At 46.5% G+C, this 22,466-nt stretch overlaps 1 long non-coding RNA gene across 5 annotated transcripts; it reads left to right on the top strand.

Annotated features, from left to right (window-relative positions):
• Positions 1-13,110: 13,110 nt before the first annotated feature.
• On the top strand, positions 13,111-21,381 carry LOC111098210. 5 transcript variants are annotated; one of them, XR_005367361.1, is made up of 4 exons: positions 13,111-13,444; positions 16,805-17,001; positions 17,388-17,631; positions 21,285-21,381. It is a non-coding gene; the product is annotated as an uncharacterized LOC111098210 (long non-coding RNA). The 5 variants fall into 5 exon arrangements; XR_005367356.1 differs by having other exon boundaries at positions 13,111-13,655; XR_005367359.1 differs by lacking the exon at positions 21,285-21,381 and adding an exon at positions 19,375-19,659 and having other exon boundaries at positions 13,111-13,655.
• Positions 21,382-22,466: the final 1,085 nt, after the last annotated feature.

The raw sequence follows: 22,466 nt of genomic DNA, 5'->3' as shown, positions 1-22,466 counted from the left end.
GTGCAGGAGAAACGGTGTGGGGGTGGGAGCTGAGGGAGGGAGGTGGGGGCAGCCCCATGAGGAGAGAGAGGGGGCACTGATGACCAGTGGCTGGTGGGGGGCAGGAGCTGCCACAGAACAGCTGTGCCCCAGGCGCTTCTAGAAGAGGGAGACCCTCTTCCTGCGCATTCATTCAGCTGTAACTGTCCTGTGTCACATGCAGGACACACTGTTTGCATCTGGGCAGCTCAGTGAGACTCAGGTGAGGCAAACCTGCTGGTCTCCTGGAGAGTATGTTCTAGTGGTCGGGGGAGACTACACCTGACCCAGGCTGGTGGGTGATTGGGGCAGTGACCCCCTTCTGTAGTAGGAAATCCGACATGTAGCTCATGTCTCCCCCAAAGCATACCAACTAATAGCATGCTCATGACTGGAAGCCTCACGGAGAACATGAGCAGTTGCTTACACTGTGTGTTACGGGTAGTGTGTACTGTGTTCTTACGATGAGCGAAGCTGCAATAAATTAGCAAATCATAAGGAAGGGAAACACCGCGGATAGTACTTACAGTAAAAAAGTCCTCATACAGGTGCACACGCACAGTCCCAACCCGTGTAATTCAGACATGAACTGTGTGTGTGTGTGTGTGTGTGTGTGTGTAAGCACAGTAAGTAAGGGAGGTGTAGACATTGGAAGTAGGTAGGAGCCTTGAGGAAGGTGACCCAGAGAGAACCTGCTCTAGGACAGGGACGGTGGCCACCTTACTGCAGGGATTGGGGGAGCCTCCCTGAGAAGGTGACCTGGGAGAGATTGGAGGACATGAATTGTGTAGGAGGATGTCTGGGGGAAGTTCTTTCCAGGCAGGGAACCTCCATGCTCAAGCTCCAGGGCAGGAGCCTGTCCCATGTTTGAGGGAGGGTGAGGAGGCCCCTGGGGCTGGAGCAGAGAGCAAGGGGGATGACATGACGTCACGTCATGGAGCCTGAGGACAGTAGAAGGGTTTTGAGTTTTCTCTGAGTGAGATGTGGAGTTATAAGAATGAACAGATCAATTCATTGAATTTCTTTACCAGCACCTGTTTGCTGCGTGCAGAATTGAGAGGTGAAGGGGAGCAACTAGTAGGGAACCTGTAGGACCCAGGGCAGTGTCCCAGGAGGGGGATGGGGGCTGAACATCTGGAGTGTGGGGGGGAAGATAATAGGAAATGAGTGGGTGCTGGATATGTTTACAGGTGAACTTTGCAGCATTTCCTAAGGCATTCCTTCTGGGGGGTGAGAGGGAGGGATCAAGGAGGGCATCCGGTATTTCAGACTGCAAGGAGAAGTGTGCAGTGCCTTCCATGTGTCTCTGCCTCTCTCTGTGTGTCTCTCATGAGTAAATAAATTTAAAATAAATAAATAAATAATGAACTTATATTCACCTAATGACTCAACACCAAATACATGAAAACTAAACTGACAGAACTTGAGAGGGAAATAGACCTAAAGGCAAAAATAGGAACTGCAATATATCACCTTCAGTGATCGATAGAACTATACAGAGATCAATAAACATTCAGAAGATTTCAACCACACTTTAAACCAGCTATAAATATGACATTTATAGAACATCCCATCCATCAACAGATTATAAATTCTTTTCAATGCACATGGAGCTTTTTTTAAGATTTTATTTATTTATTCAAGAGAGAGACAGAGGGAAAGAGGCAGAGACACAGGCAGAGGTAGAAGCAGGCTCCTTGCAGGGAGCCCGACGTGGGACTCAATCCCAGGACTCCAGGATCTCACCCTGGGCCGAAGGCAGAAGCTCAACCACTGAGCCACCCAGGCATCCCTGCATGTAGCTTTCTTGAGGCTAAACCATATGCTATGCCATAAAACAAACTTCCATGAATTTAAAGGGCTAAAAATAATACAAAATATGTTCTCTTAGCACAGTGCCATGATACTAGAAATCAAGCAGTAACCGAAAGAAATTTCGGAAACTCACAAATATGCAGAATTAAAGAACAATTTTACATAATCAAAGGGTCGAAGAGATATCAAAATGGAAATCAGAAAATACTTTGAAATTAACAAAATGAAGACAGAGCTCACCCAAACCTAGAGGATGCTACTAAAGCAGTGCTGCAAGTGCCTGGGTGGCTCAGTCGGCAGTCGTCTCCCTTTAGCTCAGGTCATGATCCTAGGGTCCTGGGATTGAGCCCCACATCAGATTCTCTGCTCAGTGGGGATCCTGCCTCTCCTCCTCCCTATGCCTGCCTCTCCCCTTGCTTGTGCTCTCTCTCTGTGTCAAATAAATAAAACCTTAAAAAAAAAAACTAAACTAAAGCAGAGCTGCGAGGTAAATATATAGCTGTAAATGCCTATATTAAAAAAGAAACGTCTCGGGGTGCCTGGGTGGCTCAGTCAGTTAAGTGGCCAACTCTTGATTTTGGCTCAGGACATGATCTCAGGGTCATGAGATCAAACCCAACGCTGAATGTGGAGCCTGCTTAATATTTCCCTCTCCCTCTGCCCCATCCACACACACATGTGCGCATTCCCTCACTCTCTCTAAAAAAAGAGGGATCCCTGGGTGGATCAGTGGTTTAGCGCCTGCCTTGGGCCCAGGCCATGATCCTGGAGTCCTGGGATCGGAATGCAGTCCCTCACTGGGCTCCCTGCATGGAGCCAGCCTCTCACTCTGCCTGTGTCTCTGCCTCTCTCTCTGTCTCTCATGAATAAATATATAACATCTTAAGAAGAAAAAAAGAATATGTAATGAGATAGAAGATGGACTCAATTGTCAAAAACTATTTTGGGGGGACACCTGAGAGACTCAGTCGGTCAAGTGGCTGACTCTTGGTTTCGGCTCAGATCATGATCTCAGGGTCGTGATATCCAGCCCCACATCAGGCTTTGTACTCAGCATAGAGTCTACTTGTCCCTCTCCCTCATCCTCTCCCCTCCTCAAATAAGTAAATAAGGGCAGCCCCGGTGGCGCAGTGGTTTAGTGCCACATGCAGCCCAGGGTGTGATCCTGGAGACCCGGGATCGAGTCCCACATCAGGCTCCCTGCATGGAGCCTGCTTCTCCCTCTCCCTGTGTCTCTGCCTCTCTCTATCTCTCTCTGTGTGTGTCTCAAATAAATAAAATTTAAAAAAAAATAAGTAAATAAAATTATTTGGCAAAAATACCAGGAAGTGAAATTTCCGGTAGTTCTATTTTTAATTTTTTGAGGAATCTCCATACTGTTTTCCATAGTGGCTGCACCGATTTACATTTCCGCCAATAGTGCTTAAGAGTTCCCTTCTTTCTACATCATCACCAACACTTGCTATTTCTTGTCCCTTTTTTTCTTTTTTTTTTAAAGTAATCTCAGGATCCCTGGGTGGCGCAGCAGTTTAGCGCCTGCCTTTGGCCCAGGGCGCGATCCTGGAGATCCGGCGAGATCCGGGATTGAATCCCACGTCGGGCTCCTGGTGCATGGAGCCTGCTTCTCCCTCTGCCTGTGTCTCTGCCTCTCTCTCTCTCTCTCTGTGACTATCATAAATAAATAAATAAAAATTAAAAAAAAAATCTCTATGCCTAACATGAGGCTCAAACTCACAACGAGGAGGTCAAGAGTGGCATGCTCTACCAATTGAGCCAGCCAGGCGCCCCTCTTGTCTTTTTGGTACTAGTTATTCTGATTGGTATGAGGTGACATCTCAAAGTGGTTAGATTTGCATTTCAATGGGTAAGGAAACATTAACAGGAATGATAAGTGCAAGCTGCACATGGGCTTTTTGGATATATATGTAGCCCATCAGCTCTGACTAAGGAGTCCCAAAACCTCATAAAAGAGACAAACATGTTAACTGCATTTGAGGTATGAGTAGAAACCCAGTGGACACCCAGGACAAGTGAACATGGCTCAGAATCCAGGACATGAGTGTCTTTGCCCAGGCCAGGCCTAAATTCAGGTGCCAGGTGCTTCCTGGTAAGAAAGTGTCCTGACCTCTGACTATCCGGAGTCACAGCTACTGCATATTGAAACTTGAGAGAGGAAAGCCTGATTTGAAAAGCAAAATCCTAGGGATTCCTGGGTGGCTCAGCGGTTAAGTGCCTGCCTTCATTTTTTTTTTTTTTTTTTTTTTTTTTAAGTGCCTGCCTTCAACCCAGGGCAGACCCAGGATCAAATCCCACGTCAGGCTCACTGCATGGAGCCTGCTTCTCCCTCTGCCTCTCTCTCTCATGAATAAATAAATCAAATCTTAAAAAAAAAAATGAAAAGCAAAATCCTGCTGGAGGGCTTATTAAAATCTGGTGTGAAAAAAAGAAGAAAAAAAAAAAAGGGCAGCCCCGGTGGCGCAGCGGTTTAGCTGCTGCCTGCAGCCCAGGGCGTGATCCTGGAGACCTTGGAATCGAGTCCCACGTCAGGCTCTCTGTATGATGCCTGCTTCTCCCTCTGCCTGTGTCTCTGCCTCTCTCTCTCTCTCTCTCTGTCTCTATGAATAAATAAATAAAATTTAAAAAAATAAAAAAATAAAATCCGGTGTGTTGGACCCTCACCCCTGGAATTTCTCATTCAGTAGGTTCTGGGTAGAGCCTGAGATTTGCATTTCTAACAAGTTCCCAGGTGTTGCCAATGCAGCTTGTCTCAGGTCCACACTTTGAGAACCATAGCCCCAAGTCAGTCTGGTTTGGTTTCTAATATCAGAAGAGGCCTGGAGGGCACCTGGGTGGCTCTGTCAGTTAAGCATCTGTCTTTGGCTCAGGTCATGATCTCAAGGTCTTGGGATCAAGTCCCACATCAGGTTTCCTGTCAGGTGGGAGCCTGCTTCTCCCTCTGCCTGCTCCTCCTCCTACTTGGGTGCTCTCTCTCTCTCTTTGTCAAATAAATAAAATATTTTTTAAAAGGATAAGGCGAAGTGGCTTGGAAAAGGACTATAAGGCGGCAGTATAGGACAAACTGAACCACACCTGGCTTATCCTGGAACCCTGCTCCAACCCCAGTGATCCCGTGTTTGTCTGATTGCCTTGAGTTCCAGCAATGGGCAGACATCCAGGCAGGCACCAGACATGGAGGTCTGAGAGGGTGATCCAGAAGCAGCACTTTACACACAGCACCTGGGGCAACTGTGCCTCCAAAGATTCGTTCCTGTCCCCTCAGGCCCTTCCACCCCTCACAAATGTTAACTGCATTTGAGGTATGAGTAGAAACCCAATGGACACCCAGGACAAGTGAACTTATAAGTTGACTTAAGTCAACTCACAGCATTGACCTCCAGGCCCTTGCTCAGCCATTGGGACCTATGATGCCACCTGAGGAACTCTGAGCACACTTTCTAATCCAAAGATAGGGTAGCATAGCCTGACAATGACAAGCCAACTAACAGGATAACACAATGGGCGAATAATGATGGTTCTGCTATTTTGGCAAATGGCTACAATAAGATGTCCTAGACTAGAAGCACCAGTGATTTATTTTTGAATCATTGGACTTTGAATCCATATGGACACTAGAGGGCGTCCTGAGACTTCTAAAGCTACAAAGATTGTGTCTAACCATCAACAACCAAAAAGTCTTGTAGATGGGGCTTTCCTGCTGAAACAAGACTTGGTCGATGTCCTTGACCAAACGAATTGCATTTGTTGAATAATCGTGCCCTTATTCTACCTCTTAATGAATGAAAAACAAATATATCAAGAAAGATACGGCATTTAAAAAAAAAAGATTTTATTTATTTATTCATGACAGATACAGGGAGAGAGAGAGAGAGGCAAAGACACAGGCAGAGAGAGAAGCGGGCTTCATGCAGGGGGCCCCTGGTCTCCAGGATCACACCCCGGGCTGAAGACCGCGCCTAAACCACTGAGCCACCAGGGCTGCCCAGATACGGCATTTAAAAAGAAAATAACCTGCTAAGTTAAAACGGTAGTAAACAGGGCAGCCCAGGTGGCTCAATGGTTTAGCACTGCCTTCAGCCCAGGGTGTGATCCTGGAGACCCAGGATTGAGTCCCACATCGGGCTCCCGGTTCATAGAGCCTGCTTCTCCCTCTGCCTGTGTCTCTGCCTCTCTCTCTCTCTGTGACTATCATAAATAAATAAAATATATATTTTTTAAATGGTAGTAAACATCCTTGTTCAAGAACCAATACATTTTCAGACAATTTTTTTAAATTTTTTTATTTATTTATGATAGTCATACAGAGAGAGAGAGGCAGAGACAGAGGCAGAGGGAGAAGCAGGCTCCATGCACAGGGAGCCCGACGTGGGATTTGATCCCGGGTCTCCAGGATCGCGCCCTGGGCCAAAGGCAGGCGCCAAACCGCTGCGCCATCCAGGGATCCCCCCAATTTTTTATCTTAATAAGAGTAGAGAAAAAAAAAAAAAAGAGTAGAGGAATTATTCCTGTCACTTTCTTTTCATTTATTTACTTTGAGTTTTTCAATTTTATTTTTGTCTCCTTTGAAATTATGTTTTTGTTTTGTTTTTTGTTTTATATCTTAATTCAAAAGCTTCAAAAAGATAAAAAGTCTCTTTCTCACCCCTATCCCATCCCTAACAGGTAACCACTAATATTAGTCCCTTGCTTATTTTTCCAAAGACATTTTATGCTTATGCAAGCAAACAAGTAATAATATATAATATATTTTTTTCCTTTTACACAAATTTTGACATATGCTTTCCTACACCTTACTTTCTTACACTTAACCACATACCATGGACACCCTCCCATAAAGATGTATTAAGAGCTTCCTGTGTCTTTTTTTTTTATTTTAAAGATTTATTTATTCATAAATTGGGCAGCCCTGGTGGCTCAGAGGTTTAGCGCTGCCTTCAGCCCAGGGTGTGATCCTGGAGTCCCGGAATCAAGTCCCACATCAGTCTCCTTGCATGGGGCCTGCTTCTCCCTCCACCTATGTCTCTGTCTCTCTCTCTCTGTCTGTCATGAATAAATAAATAAAATCTTTAAAAAAATTATTAGATAGAAATTTAATTTATAGATAGAAATTGCCATTTTGCCTTTCAGAAAAACATGACCAGTTTGCAATTCCATCTGCACAATATATTTGAGCACCTATTTGGGTGTGCTATTTCTTAAACTATGATAAGATGTAGATATATATTTCGGGCTGTGTATAAATGATATTTAAAATCCTGGGAAGGGCAGCCTCGGTGGTGCAGCGGTTTAGCGCCACCTGCAACCTGGGGTGTGATTCTGGAGACCCAGGATGGAGTCCCACGTTGGGCTCCCTGCATGGAGCCTGCTTCTCTCTCTGCCTGTGTCTCTGCCTTTCTCTCTCTCTCTCTCTTTCTCTCTCTCTGAATAAATAAATAAATCTTTAAAAAATAAAATATAAAATCCTGGGACTAGAGCAGCCCGGGTGGCTCAGTGGTTTAGCACCGCCTTTGGCCCAGGGCCTAGTCCTGGAGACCCAGGATCAAGTCCTACGTCGGGCTCCCTGCATGGAGCCTGCTTCTCCATCTGCCTGTGTCTCTGCCTCTCTCTCTCTCTTCTCTGTGTGTCTCTCATGAATAAATAAATAAAATCTTTAAAAAAAAAACTATAAAAAAAATCCTGGGACTAGATGAAAGTAGAGTGATTAAGAAGGCAGTAAAAACAGAGCAAGCAGCCCATATACAGTTCTTAAACACACCAGTATTTAGAGGAAAGAGAGTCAGCAAAGGGCGTCAAAGAAAACCAGAACTATATAATGTCACAGAAGCTTTAAAAGGGGGGCAATAGGGGGAGGAGTACTATAAAACAATGCAATCACTTCAGAGAACAATTCAGCATCATGTGGTAGAGATGTGCAGTAATTCCACTCCTATAAACATATCCTAGGGGAACTTACACAAGGAACCAAAGAGAGAAGCCCTAGAACATTCACTATAGAAACAAACTAGAGGGCAGCCCTGGTGGCTCCGCAGTTTGGCGCTGCCTTCGGCCCAGGGCCTGATCCTGGAGATCAAGCACTGAGTCCCACGTAGGGCTCCCTGCATGGAGCCTGCTTCTCCCTCTGTCGGTGTTTCTGCCTCTCTCTCTCTCTCTCTCTCTCTCTCTCTGTGTCTCTCATGAATAAATAAATAAAATCTTTAAAAAAAGAAAGAAACAAACTAAAGGTCAATGGAGAGAGGGAATAAATTGTAGCATATTGGATCCCATCTCATAATAAAAATAAATGAACTATTTGGATAAACATGGATTCATTTCATATATAATGTTAACCGAAAAAGCAAGCTACAGAATGATGGATTCAGAGAGAAACAATTTATACAAAGTCTTAAACATGCCAAATAAAGGGATTTTTTAGAAAGTCTTGGTAAAGGGGTGTCTAGTGGGTAGAGCATGCAACTCTTGATCTCAGACTCATGAGTTTGAGCCCTGCTTTGGGCATAGAGTTAACTTCAAGAAATAAAATAAAATGAAAGTCTTAGTAAAAAACATACCTATACACCAAATTCAACACACATCCGCCAGGCAATGCAATAGGTGGGTGACAAAGGATCTGGATGTGGAGTGTATAAACAACTCCTATAATTTCACAGTGAAAGAAACAAAACCAACAACAACAAGTAACATGAACAAAAGACTTAAACAGGGATTTTACAAAAGAAGATAAGTGAATGGTCAATGGTCAATATATATATGAAAAAACTTTCAACATCAGTGGTCATTAGTGGAAAATGCAGAGTAAAATCACAATGGGAAACCAGTATGTACTCATTAGAATGACTAAGAGTAAAAAGATTAATAAACTATAAATATTTGTAAGGATGTGGAATGATCTGAATTCTCATCCATTGCTTATAGGAATATAAAATAATCAGGACACTTGGCTGGCTCTCTTAGTAGGACATGTGACCCTTGATCTCTGGGTCATGAGTTCAAGCTCCCCATTGGCTGTAGAGATTACTATTTAAAAAACAAAAAGAGGGGCAGCCCTGGTGGCTCAGCGGTTTAGCACAGCCTTCAGCGCAGGGCCTGATTCTGGAGACCTGGGATTGAGTCCCACATCAGGCTCCCTCCAGGGAGCCTGCTTCTCCCTCTGTCTGTGTCTCTGCATCTCTCTCTCTCTCTCTCTCTCTCACTCATGAATAAATAAATAAAATCTTAAAAAAATAAAAAATAAATAAAAAACAAAAAGAGGGCAGCCCCCGTGGCGCAGCGGTTTGGCGCCCCCTGCAGCCTGGGGTGTGATCCTGGAGCCCCGGGATTGAGTCCCACATCTGGCTCCCTGCATGGAGCCTGCTTCTCTCTCTGCCTGTCTCTCTCTCTCTCTCTCTGTCTCTCTCTCTGTGTGTCTCTCATAAGTAAATAAATAAATAAAAATCTTAAAAAAAAAGAAAAAATTTAAAAAACAAAAATAAAAAAATAAAATCCCACAGAGTGAGGAGGCTGCACAAATACCTTTTTCTGAGTAGATTCATAACTACCCTGAAACACCTGCCAGACACCCAAATTAGCTCAGAGAAAAGAGAAGCAGAAAGAGCTCAAAACACCGGATCTCTGGTACCTTCACATTTTAAGAGAAAAGAGAAAATGGGTACGCCTGGATGGCTCAGGGGTTGAGCATTTGCCTTCGGCTCAGGTCCTGATTCCAGGATCTGGATGGAGTCCCCCATTAGGCTCTTTGTGGGGTGTCTGCTTCTCCCTCTGCCTGTGTCTTTGCTTCTCTGTGTGTCTCTCATGGATAAATAAATAAATAATCTTTTTTTAAAAAAGAGAGAAAATGTACCAAACAACCACATGATGACAATATAGGAACATATATATCTGCAAGCCAACATTTTGTGATTTGTATGATTTCAGGAAAGAAAAAGATGAATGCGGCCAGAAGAGCAATTAGAGTCTTGGGGGCAGAGAAAGGAACTGATGGGGGAAGTAGCTCACTTCTTGTAGCATATATTGTTTGCTGGGAACTTATATTAATATCTCTTTTAATCTTCACAATGTTCATGTGAAGAGGAACCTTACATTTTAGAGATCTATAACTGAGAGTCAAGGGTTTAAATAATCATTCTACAAAATCACCAGGAGCAAAGCTGGATTGATACCTGAGACTCCTGCCTCCAATCGTGCCGTTTCCATCGTCTCACCTCAATACTCCTAAGAAGGGGAAGATTTTGAATAGCCTATGAGATGGGGGATAATGCAGGAGCTGATCTTCCCTAAAACCGTAGAGAAGTTCTCTCTCCGTACCCCTGGAGCCCTCCTCAAAGGACTGGAATCATCCTCTCTGATCCACCCAGCACTCTTTCTTCTCTCTCTCCCCACAATGACTGGAGGAATAGGGAAGGATGGAAGAAGAAATTGCTTTTGTCCTTCTTGGGCCCTCCCCTTCTGGAATCTCAGCCTTTCAACCATTTACCTTTCCCCCACACCAGGCCATTCACTTCACAATCAAATGCCTATTTTCTTTTTAAGTTTTTATTTACTTATTAAAGAGAGAGAAAAAGGATGAGCCCTGGGGTGGGGGGGTGGTGGCAGAGGGAGAAGCAGGCTCCCCGTTGAGCAGGGAGCCTAATGCTGGGCTTGATCCCAGGACCCTGAGCTGAAGGTTGATGACCTGAGATGCAGGTAGATGCTTACCAGATTGAGCCAAGCAGGTGTCCCAATCAGGTGCCCATTCTATGCCAAGAACTGTGCTTGCCTCTAAGGATAAGAAAATGAGTAAGACATAGTCTGCTCTCAAGGAGTTTAGGGTCTAAGATGGGAACAAAGACACTAGACTATATCGTAGTAATTTCCCGTGTTAAAAATTAGGTGTCACTTCCAGCGTTAGAGGGAGGACAGAAGTAATGCAGGGAAGGGGACCTGGACAGAGCTGACACATCCAGATATGGCTGGAACTCTCTTTACTGGAATTCAAGTCTGGACACAGGTTAATAATGCCTTTTTTTTTTTTTTTAAGATTTTATTTATTTACTCATGAGAGACACAGAGAGAGAGAAAGAGAGGCAGAGACACAGGCAGAGGGAGAAGCAGGCTCCATGCAGGGAGCCTGATGTGGGACTAGATCCCAGGACTTGATCCCGGGACTCCAGGATCACGCCCTGGGCCAAAGGCAGGCGCTAAACCGCTGAGCCACCCAGGCATTCCAAATAATGCCCTTCTGACTAAATTCCTTTCAGTCTTCTGGAGAGATGGGTAAACTCATTCCAGAACAAGGAAGACAAGTGGAGTGAAGAGACCAGTACCTAAAAACATAGACTCAGGACACTTGGGTTCCACTGGTCATCACTGCCTACGCAGACTTTACCCAGGTCCCAGCCTTCTTCCAAACCTCTCATACCCCTTGACTGTATTCCACCAGGCTCACCCCAGAGATCATGGCCACAGCGAGCCTCAGAGCCAGACTGTTAAGAAATGAAGTAACACTGACCCTAAATCAATCTCCTTGAGGCAGAGATAAACTTGGCACTTTCAGCCCCCTTTACAGATTTAATTACAAATCCAAATGGCCTGCATTTTTAAGAATGGAAACTATGGAGATTGGAAACTGCTTCCATGGTTTGTGAATATAATCTGAAAGTATAAATGAAAACACTTATGCTGACCTAGCAATCCATAGAGGGGAAGGTTATAAATATATAAGGATGTTTTATATTGTTTTGTTTTTTGTTTTTGTAATCTCTACACTCAGTGTGGGACTTGCACTTACAACCCTGACATCAAGAGTTGCATGCTCTACCAACTGAGCCAGCCAGGTGCCTCTGTAAGGATGTTTATTGTACCTTTATTTGTAGTGTTGAAATGGAAAGAATTTGTAGTGTTGAAATGGAAAGAATCAAAATGTCCCTCAAGAGTGAAAACACTGGATAAATGGTGATATGTCCATATTATGGACTATTACGGTGTTATTGAAAAGGTGAAAAACAAACAAACAAATAAATAAGAAGGTGATTGGGACACCTGGGTGGCTCAGTAGTTGAGCGTCTGCCTTTGGCTTAGGGCATGATCACGGGATCCTGGGATCCAGTTCCATATCGGTTCCCAGGGGGGAGTCTGCTTCTCCCTCTGCCTGTGTTTCTGCCTCTTTCTCTGTGTTCCTCATGAATAAATAAATAGAAATCTTTAAAATAAATAGATAGGTAGATAAATAGGTGATTAATCTATGCATACAAAGAAATGTCTGTAAGTTTACGTGTATTATGCGTAGTACTATCCTATCTTTGTAAGAGTACAAAGAGCAAGCCTCAAATATGTGGCTGTCTGCTTGTATGGTCATCAGAGAGAGGGTTCACAGCTGTTAAAGTGGCTACCTCCTGGTAGTGGAAAACAGTGCATTTGTTAACTTTTCTTTCACAAAGTTTTGGATTGTTCACCTACAACGTTAAGCATGCACTACGTCTGTAATTTAAATTTTATACTCCATATATCAAAGTTCTTGGTGGTGGTTGCACAACAATGTGAATATACTTTATGTCATGTAAATGTACTTCATGTATACTTAAGAATGGTTAAAATAGGGGGCCCTTGGCATGTCGCTCTTGATCTTGGGGTCATGAGTTCAAGCCTCAACTTGAGTGTAGAGATTAGTTAAATACATAAACGTTTTAAGATGGTGGGGGGGGGGGGGACCTGGGTGGCTCAGCCTTTTAGGCATGGGGGCTCTTGATCTCAGCTCAAGTCTTCTCAGAGTCCTGCATTCAGGGCTCCTGTTGGGCTCCACGCTGGGCGTGAAGGCTACTTTAAAAAAAAAAGTTAAAATGGTAAATTTTTATGTTATGTGTATCTTACCACAATTTAAAATTAAAAAAAACAAAAACAAAAACAAAACTTCCGATGCATCTTCAAGTGACTGAGAATGCAAGTTGGTGTTGGTCGGAGGCTTGGAAATCAGAAATGAAAGTGAATTTTTGAAAACATGATATTTAATTGGTGAGGAATCCGAGAATTAAAACACTCATAGGGCCACAGTGACCAAGGACGCAAAATCCCGAATTTCAAGTGGCACTAAGCACCTCTCCCCACCTGCGGAGCGCAGAATCCCGCCTCCGATTGGATTTGGCCCAATGGGATACAAGGAAAGGTCAAGTCCCGCCTCCCAGGCAGACACCGCCCAATGGGAGCCTTCGGGGTGGGGCCGCGGGGGCCCGGGGCGCGGAGGCCTGGGAGCTGCGGCTGAACGGAGCCCTTCGCGGCTGCAGGGCCTGCTGCGGGCGGCGCGCTGCGGGAGCCGGCGGTAGGGGGCCCTGTTGAGCCTTCCGAGCCAGCCGACCGCGGCCTCTAACGCCCAGCGCCGCAGACCAGCCGGCGGCTTGACCTCCCGGGAGACTGAGGCCGAGTGTTGCACTTCCACCGCTGGAGGCCTGACACTTGGGCGCTGAGTAGTGAGGAGACTGGATTGTGTAGACCCCTCCCCTTCACCCCAACCCACCGCCCCCAAACTGTGGCCTCTATTATGAGGCCCTTTGTGACCACTTCCTGGAGCCGGGCTGGAGAGGCCTGGGGAGCTGGAGTCTGAGAAGACGGAACGCCTGGCATAGGGGTAGCGTTTCCTCTGAAACTAGCTGCCTCGAACTAATAGATTACCCTGAATCCTCTCCCCCACATAGGAACCTTAAGCTTAACCCCTACATTTTGTCCTACAGCATGGCAGGAGATGAAGAGAAAAAATGAATTTTACGTCAAATTCCTTTTTGCAACCTCCACTTACTAATTACTTCCTGCTGGGCATGAGTGATGAAAAGAAGAATAAGGTCTGGTCTTAAAGGGTGTCAATTTGATGGATACTACTGAGCAGATTAGTGCAAAAAAATATTAGACATAGCTGCTATCACAGCAGAATATGTAGGGTCTTGAGGCTTCCCAGCAGAGGAGTGAGTTCTGCCTGTGGAGGTGCAGAAAGACTTGAGAGGAGGTGGTTAACATTGACTGTTGGAGATGAGCAGGGTCTTGGGTAGACAAACTAGATTGGGGCACAGCTGGAGTGGGATTCTGGAAACCACAGGTAGATCTGAAAACCTGCCTGGGGCTGGGAGAACACCAACTAAATCAAGTGCTCGCTCTTGTCATTGCTGTCTGGGCACCTAATAAACTCTTGAATCTCAGCCATATAACTTTAGGTCTTATTTTCCTGGGCTACAGATGAGAGATGCAAGCCTGGAAGTTAGGCTATTTCATAAATCCATGCTGTTGGTGTGTTTGTGAGTAAGGAATGTCAATCTAGGACCTTCTGATCACAAATCCTAGGCAATTCCCAGTCCCCCACAGGAACCAGGCCAAGAAATTGACTATTTTTAAGGGTGGCGGGGAGGGTCTCATTGAAAGGTCTCAGGCAAGGCAGTAAAATGAATAGACTTGACAAAGCAGCTACTTGCAGAGAGATGGTAGGAGCTGCAAGAGAAGTCCAGAGATGAATGGGTTTCTCCAGGCAAAACTTGTAAAATGCTTGGAGGTTGGGGCTTGAGGGAGTGATTCAGAAAAACTGATATCACTGCCTAGGCACTGAAGGCTGTCAGGGAGGCTTGAGAAGAGTCGGCTCCCAAGCAGGACAGTGACAAGAGAAAGAGATCCAGGGCCACAGGCTGCTGAGAGACCACCTCAGGTTAGAGGTGCAAGGAGTTGGTGGATTTAGCAATTAGGAAGTGGCTGCTGACCTTTGCCATATCATGTTTAGGTGAAGGCAAAAGCAAGATTTGAGGAGATAGGTATTCACTAAGTGGAAAAAAAAAAGTTTAGAATCTTATTTTTTTTTAAAGATTTTATTTATTCATAGAGACACAGAGAGAGAGGGCGGGGGGCGGGGGCGCAGAGGCACAGGCAGAGGGAGAAGCAGGCTCCATGCAGGGAGCCCAACATGGGACTCAATCCCAGGTCTCCAGGATCACACCCTGGGCTGAAGGCAGGTGCTCAATCGCTGAGCTACCCAGGGATCCCCAATAAATATTTTTTAAAAATATATTCTTAGGCTTCCTCCAAATCTCCTGAGTCAGATTCTGGAGAGAAAAAGCCTAGAAAAGAAAAAAAAAAAGAAAGAAAGAAAAAGAAAAAGACTAGAAAACAAATAACCCAGGTGATTCTTAGGCTCTGGTGAGCTTGGGGAGCACTGCATTGTACCTTCGCATCTCTCTTAAGAGGTGCCACTCAGGACTGGGTTTCCCTGCTGGATAGAAGGGCATAGCCCAGGGATCAAAGGGAGGCCAAGAAGTTAACTTTCGACAAGAAAAAGGATGGCCCCTTAGGGAAGTACAGCTGTAGAGGAGTGTGGAGGGTGTGTGTATTATGGATTAGCCACTGACCCCTAAGTTGGAGAGCTCACCTCTAATAAAGGGGTGCTGCCCTGTAGTAGATGATTTGAGGCCAGGGTCAGAGTTTAATGTGGCTGGTGGGGGGAGCAGAACAGAGGAAAGAAACTCCCTTTGATAGTGGACGGTTTCCGGAACATAGAACAGCAGCAGGACTATAGAGATTCTCAAACATTCCTGTTCCAAGATGGTCCAGTGAAGGCAAGGAGTAATTGGTGATGAGGGTAGAGAAGTCAGCCTTTGAGAGGCCTTGTTTAGCCTGCTAAGGAGCTTGGAAGTCATCCCGAGAACAAAGGGAATTCTTGAAGGAGCAGCAGAGTGGTATGCAGTAAGATATGTGTTTCCAGATAGATCACTGATTGTATCAGGAGGACAGGGGTCCCTGGGTGGCCCAGCGCTTTAGCGCCGCCTTCAGCCCAGGGCATGATCCTGGAGTTCTGGGATCAAGTCCCACTTCGGGCTCTCTGCATGGAGCCTACTTCTCCCTCTGCCTGTGTCTCTGCTTCCCTCTCTGTGTGTCTCATGAATAAATAAAATCTTAAAAAAAAAAAAAAAAAAAACGCAGGAAAACAAATGGGATGGATGTAATTATCAGAAGTGTTGCATGAGGGTAAGTAAATTGGTAATTTGTGAGACATGTTAGACATTGATAAGTAAGTAGAATGTATTCCTGTGAACTGAGATAGAAAAAGAGGGAAGGCTGGGGCTCCTGGGTGCCTCAGTTGGTTGAACGTCTGCTATCAGCTCAGGTCATAATCTCGGGGTCCTGGGATGGAGCCCCTGTGTCAGGCTCTATGCTCAGCGGGGTCTGCTTCTTCTTCTCCCTTCTCCCCTCTCCCTGCTCATGTTCTCTCTCTCTCTCTCTCTCTCAAATAAATAAATAAATAAATAAATAAATAAAATCTTTAAAAAGAAAAAAGAAAGGGAGAGGAGGCCAACCAGGTGCTCATGATATTCATGATACCCTAAATATATGATCTGAGGCACTTGAAATTCAGGAGGCGTCTGTCTGACAGGACAGATGCACATTGAATAACCTAGAATATAGGCTGTATGATCCTTCCATCCAACTTGTACCCCACTGCTTTCCTCTTGCTCCTCACTGTGTGCTTTACCCTTATCCAATAAACCATGTGTCAAGCATCTTAATTTGGTCGATGAGCCTTTTTTAAATTTTTTTTTATTTATTTATGATAGTCACAGAGAGAGAGAGAGAGAGAGAGGCAGAGACATAGGCAGAGGGAGAAGCAGGCTTCATGCACTGGGAGCCCAACGTGGGATTCGATCCCGGGGTCTCCAGGATCACGCCCTGGGCCAAAGGCAGGCGCTAAACCGCTGCGCCACCCAGGGATCCCCCGGTCTATGAGCCTTTTTATTAAAGTTTATTTCAGGAACGCCTGGGTGGCTTAGCGATTTGGCGCCTGCCTTTGGCCCAGAGCATGATCCTGGAGTCCTGGGATTGAGTCCCATGTCGGGCTCCCTGCATAGAGCCTGCTTCTCCCTCTGCCTGTGTCTCTGCCTCTCTCTCTGTGTGTCTCTCATGAGTAAATAAATAAAATCTTAAATAATAATAATAAAGTTGATTTCATTTTTGTTTTTAGTAATCTTTACACCCAATGTGGGGCTCGAACTCACGACCCTGAGATGAAGAATCATGCTCCAATGACTGAGCCTGCCAGGTGCCCTAGTCTGTGAGCCTTTTTATTCTGTGACTTCTGGGATGACTTCCTGGTACTGCACCAGCAGGCTACTATAGCATCAAGGTCATTCCCCACACCACAACCCAGCTCTGACTTGAGTAAGTGGGTAGACTGGATGGTGATGTCACCTATCAGGAATACAGGAAGAAGGTCCGGTTGTTCTATGGTGGGGGGAGGCTAAGGATATACTCAGTTTGGATGTGTTGAGTTTGAGGCAGTGTAGGACTCTAGGTCAAGAGGGCCAACAGGTGGTTGTTCATACTGATGTGAAGTACAGGGATTTAGATACTGGTGGTCATTACTATTTAAAGCAATGAGCTTGGGTGAGAGCCTGTTGAGAAACAAAAGTTTTCCTTCCCACTATTCACTCTCCATTTCCTTTACTATCCCTTTGGTGCCCTAAAAGTACAGGAACCTTGTAGGGCCATGTCGTATGTTGAAGCCTGTGAGGGATAAACCCTGACCACCATTTATTTTCCCTCAGCCAGGTATACTCTGCGATAGAACTTCATTGCTCTTTCCCAGCTCAGTGCTGGGCAAGCTCCTTAGGAATCTCAAACTACTTGGAGGACTAGCCTTTCTTATGGTGCTGCAAGGAGAGCATGGGGCTTCTCATGCCAGGCCATGGTCCCAGAGCTTGGGAGAAGCTGACTCTCAGACTGAATGTCAGAGCTCAGCACCTTATCATCATGCCAAGGACCTGATGAAGCAGAACAATTACAACAAAGGTGACTGGGGGTGGGGTGGAAGGGTGGGGAGGGGGCAGTCTTGGTGGAAGACTCACTACAGGCCTAAAGATACGGAACCAGGCATTCGTTATCATTCAACTATTTATTCAGTTTGGGCACCAAATAAATATGCCGGGTGCTCTAGACATAGCATCCTCCACTGAGATTGGATAGTATCTCTTCCTTCCACCTAAGGGATTATATCTCTGAACCCAAACCCTATTATGTACCCAGTGATGCCAAAAAGACTGCGGGGATCCCTGGGTGGCGCAGCGGTTTGGCGCCTGCCTTTGGCCCAGGGCGCGATCCTGGAGACCCGGGATCGAGTCCCACATCGGGCTCCCGGTGCATGGAGCCTGCTTCTCCCTCTGCCTGTGTCTCTGCGCCTCTCTCTCTCTCTGTGACTATCATAAATAAATAAAAATTAAAAAAAAAAAAAAAAAAAAAGACTGCATATTAGGTGTTGAGTATTGGCAAATGTAGGATGTAAGTGTAACTCCCCACTTTTAGCCCAGCAGAGGAATAGGAATAGAACTCCCCATTGCCTCTGGGCTCCCAAGCCTTCTCTTCAGGTGAAAAAACAATTCCAGCTTTTTCAAATCCAGAGTCTGGGAAATAACTGGCCTTTTTCTGACAGTCACTTCCCTACCCCCACCAGTAGTTCACAGGAACCCTGGAGACTGGTCGGGGTCTGAAGTGAAGCACCTTCTAACTTACATCTTCTTTTTTTATCTAGCGAACATCTGAGGGTCATGAAAATGCTGTTCATTGTGCATCACCAATAATACACATGACAGTAGCAGCTACCAGTCCTTGAATTCTTTTTTTTTTTAAGGTTTTATTTATTTAAAAAAAAAAGATTTTATTTATTTATTCACAAGACACAGAGAGAGAAAGAGAGAGGCAGAGACACAGGCAGAGGGAGAAGCAGCCTCCAGGTAGGGAGCCCAATGTGGGACTGGATCCCAGGATCCCGAGATCACACCCTGAGCCAAAGGCAGATGCTCAACCACTGAGCCACTCAGGTGTCCTAGTCCTTGAATTCTTTTCTTTTTTTTTAGTCCTTGAATTCTTATAGGTGGGTTTTACATGAACACTGGCATACATTCTTTCATTGGATTTTTACTTCCAAGGTCCTTACCTTGGAAAAAAAAATAGTCCTTACTATTTAAAAAAATTTTTTTTTAAGATTTTATTTATTTATTCATAGAGATGCAGAGAGAGAGAGAGGCAGAGACACAGGCAGAGGACTTGATCCCGGGACTCCAGGATCATGCCCTGGGCTGCAGGCGGCGCTAAACCGCTGCACCACCGGGGCTGCCCAGTCCTTACTATTTTTATCTCGGATTCCCAGATGAGGAAAGTAGGGCTCAGAGAGGCTCAGAGAGGCTCATTTACATTAGCCTTGGGCCATACAGTCTGCAATAGCGTTTAGATCTGGATGTCAGCAGGATGCTGTGCAGGGACCGCAATGGCTTTCCACCCTCAACAGGTCTCAGCGTGGTGAGGTGACAAGACCCAGTGTCATCAGTGCCATAAGTGTGGCATGAGCAAGCCACTTGCTGCAAGAGATGGAGGATGGGATGCAGCGTGACTTTGCTGGGATGCAGGAGAGTGGAGACAGGTCTAGGAGAATGAGCGAAGGTTAATCAGTTGGAGAAGGGAATTCCAGGCATTTTGGGAAGTGGTGGGAGTGGAGGTGGAGAAAGCCACTGTTTGCTCTCCTGTAACTTTGGTGTTCAGGAGTTTTGGCATTTCAGAGTCACATGGCCTCCAGACACTGGTAGTTTGTGAGTCGCTAAGGAACCAGAGCATCGGAGAACACAGGCCAGGACTTCGTCTCAGCATGTGGGAATTTTTCCACTCCAGCAAGAGCAAGCCGAGAAAAAAGCAGAACTGCATGTGGGGAGAAGAGGAAAGAGCAAGGCTTCCTGACCCAGAGCTGCATCTACTCTCTTCAGAAATACCTGGGAGCTGGGGTGGGGCCCGGACTCGGTTGGAGTGACAAGTGTGGACTGATCAGTGTCAGAGGGAGGGGAGGGGGGATGGGGAGACCCGGCTAAGCAGGCCTCTCAGCCAACACTCCTTCATTACTTCCATATTACCTGCGCCCTTTCTGAGCATACTTCCCTGGCTGACCAGCCTAGCCATTCTGCTTGCCTTCTCTCCCATGTATTTGGTGAACCCTTTCTCCACCTGGTCTTCAAGGGCTCTCCACCAGGGCTTAGCACTCAAGAGCACTCAGGGTAGGGCATGGCCTGTATGGATGCATGCATGACATTTTGGCCAGACTAGAGGCAGCAAGTTCCCTGGTCCAGGCCTTTTGGTCTCCTTTCCACTGCTCCTCCCTGTCCCACTAGTGTGTGTGACTCTCTGTAAAGCCCCTGGAAAGGAGCCCATCCCAACACGTGGGGCCCTTGCCTCTGTCCTCCAGCAGTACTGCAACTAATCTAGCTGACAGACAGGCTGCCTCTGAACCCTGAATCCCCAGGACCTCAAGCCACCTGATCCCCTGAGGGATGGGACTGCTTACAGCCTGAGATGCCCTTTGAAGTGAGCAGAGGCCCTCCTGTCTTGGGGGAGCACCCGGCCAATGCTGGGTCTCTGCAGGAGCTCAGATGAGCAGTCAGGGTGGCCCAGGTAAAGGTAGAAGAGGGGAGAGTCTAGCTGGTCCATCAGGGGCCCCCGTGGCCTCACCTTTCAGAGCTCCTTGTTCTAAGCACCCCTCCAACACACACACAGTTTGGATCTTCTGTGGGCTCCTGCCTTCTGCGGTGATCGCTGTGGGTGCTACCGTACACCTTTCTCTGGAAGAAGGGCAGGACAGCAGGGATGCTTAGAATCTTAGAGCCGGGAATGACCCTAGGGATCTTCTGACATCTCTCTCTCTCTCTCTCTCTCTCTCTCTCTCTCTCTCTCTCTCTCTCTCTCTCTCGGACATTCAACCGCTGAGCCACCCAGGCATCCCTGAGGCAGAGACTTAAAGAGAGCAACTGAAGCAATATGAAAAGAAGAAGGAGTCAGTTAGGATTTTTGTTTCCTCTCAGGCTTTTTGCCTGGGTGCTCCTTCCCAGTAGACACAGGTGCCTGTGCACACACACCTGGGCTCTATTTTCCATGATAAGTTTACCTCCTGGTGTTTCTTGTAACCTCCCAAGCACTGAAAATCAAGAGCACACTGGCGTCTCAAAATCCTCATATGTAATTTGATCAGACTTGGTGGGAATATCTGCCAGATCTCCCAGGAAGGTTGCTTGGGGGTGGGGAGGTGGGGTGCAGAAAAGCCCAGTGCCAGCCTCTCACTGTGCCCCCCCCCACTCCTCCAACCCCAATTTCTCTTCACCAGTGTGCAGAGAGAAATCTATATTCCCATGGCAAACGCATGACAAAGGTAGATAGAGGGGAATATAGGAACGGGGCAGCAATTTTATGTTGAGGCTGGAAGGAAATGTAGAGTTCATTTAATCCAATTCCTCCTTATTAAGTGAGGAAACTGAGGCACTGATAGGGGAGGTGCTAGGGAGCCAGAGCCAGGACCAAGAACCCTGTTCTATGGACATTTTACTCCTGACTTCTGACTTCTGATAATCTCCCAGAGAAGGCAAAGCCTGAACCTTCTCACCTCAGCCCTCCTTGCTTTCTTTTGCCTACAGGTTGATAGAACCCAGAAATCAAGATAAGTGGTCTGCTACACTGGTGTAGGGCAGGTCTCCACTGGTCTCCATCTGAGCCCTTTCAGCTGGTTTTCACCCCGATGCCCCAGCAAGGGGACAGTTTGGCTGACCTCGCTTTGCAGCCAGCCAGCCAGCCACACATGGGGAGTGTGGACCTTGCCTGCCCTCCCTGAGTCTCCTGTGAGTGCCTTGCAATCAGATACTCCCATTTGTCTCTGTGAAGGGCCTTGACATTGCAAGGTCATATAATAAAGGTATATGTGGAGAGTTTGTGAGCCCAGCCCTAAATTGGTTTGGGGGACTTGAAGTTTTTTAGTGATTCTGTAATTATGACCCAGGAAAGTTGAGTCAGGTCTGGTGACTCAATCTCATTTCCAAGTCTCCTCTAGGCCGACAACCTTGGGCTGTCCTGCAGACAGCTGGCTGGCACAAGGATAGCCCCCCCTCCCCCAGGCTCAATGGGAGGATGGAGATGGGGAGGGGAGCATGTCTCAGCCTGGGTCAGCCCCCAAGAACGCCAGGCTTGGGGTCTAGACAAATTTAACTTGTCATTAAGGTTCTGAGTAGGTCTCCAGGGGAGCATGGGGCTGACCTGGCTCAGGTGTCCCACTACAAGCTGACCAGGGATCCTAGCACCCACCTCTCTTCCGGTTGTCTCTCTGGAATGGGCCTCTTGCCCAGGCCAGAAACATCACCTAGAGCAATTGCAAACTGTAATCTAAAAAATAAGAGGGTGGTGTTGAGTAGGGAAGCTGGGAAGATGTTTGAGGAGTCGCTGGGAAGTTAGGCAGCAGGGGCACCCTGGACTGGCATGGGGAGAGAGGGTTCTGGGAGCGTAGAATACGCTTTCTGGGAAGCAATGGTGTAGGGGATTTCAGCCAAGACCTAGGGCTGCCCTTCCCCCTCCTCCAGGAGGCTGCCTTCATGGCAGACAGCAGATAGATGCATGACAAAGGTGCCGTGATGGCCCTGTCCCGGGGCGGGGGGGGGGGGGGGGGGCGGAGATGGCTGGGGAGGGGCCCCCTCCTGTTCTAATGCTCGTCTCTCCACCCCCACCTGGCCTCTTAATCTATCTGCCTTTTGGGCAGTTAGTGGCTTAGAGGTGAATGCAGTTAGATCTTTCAACAGACCTATGGAAAGGTATTGAAATCACGCATATAG

The sequence above is a fragment of the Canis lupus genome, chromosome 12 (assembly GCF_011100685.1).
Source record: "Canis lupus familiaris isolate Mischka breed German Shepherd chromosome 12, alternate assembly UU_Cfam_GSD_1.0, whole genome shotgun sequence".
NCBI lineage: Eukaryota > Metazoa > Chordata > Mammalia > Carnivora > Canidae > Canis > Canis lupus.
This window is presented reverse-complemented; position numbering and strand designations above follow the sequence as displayed.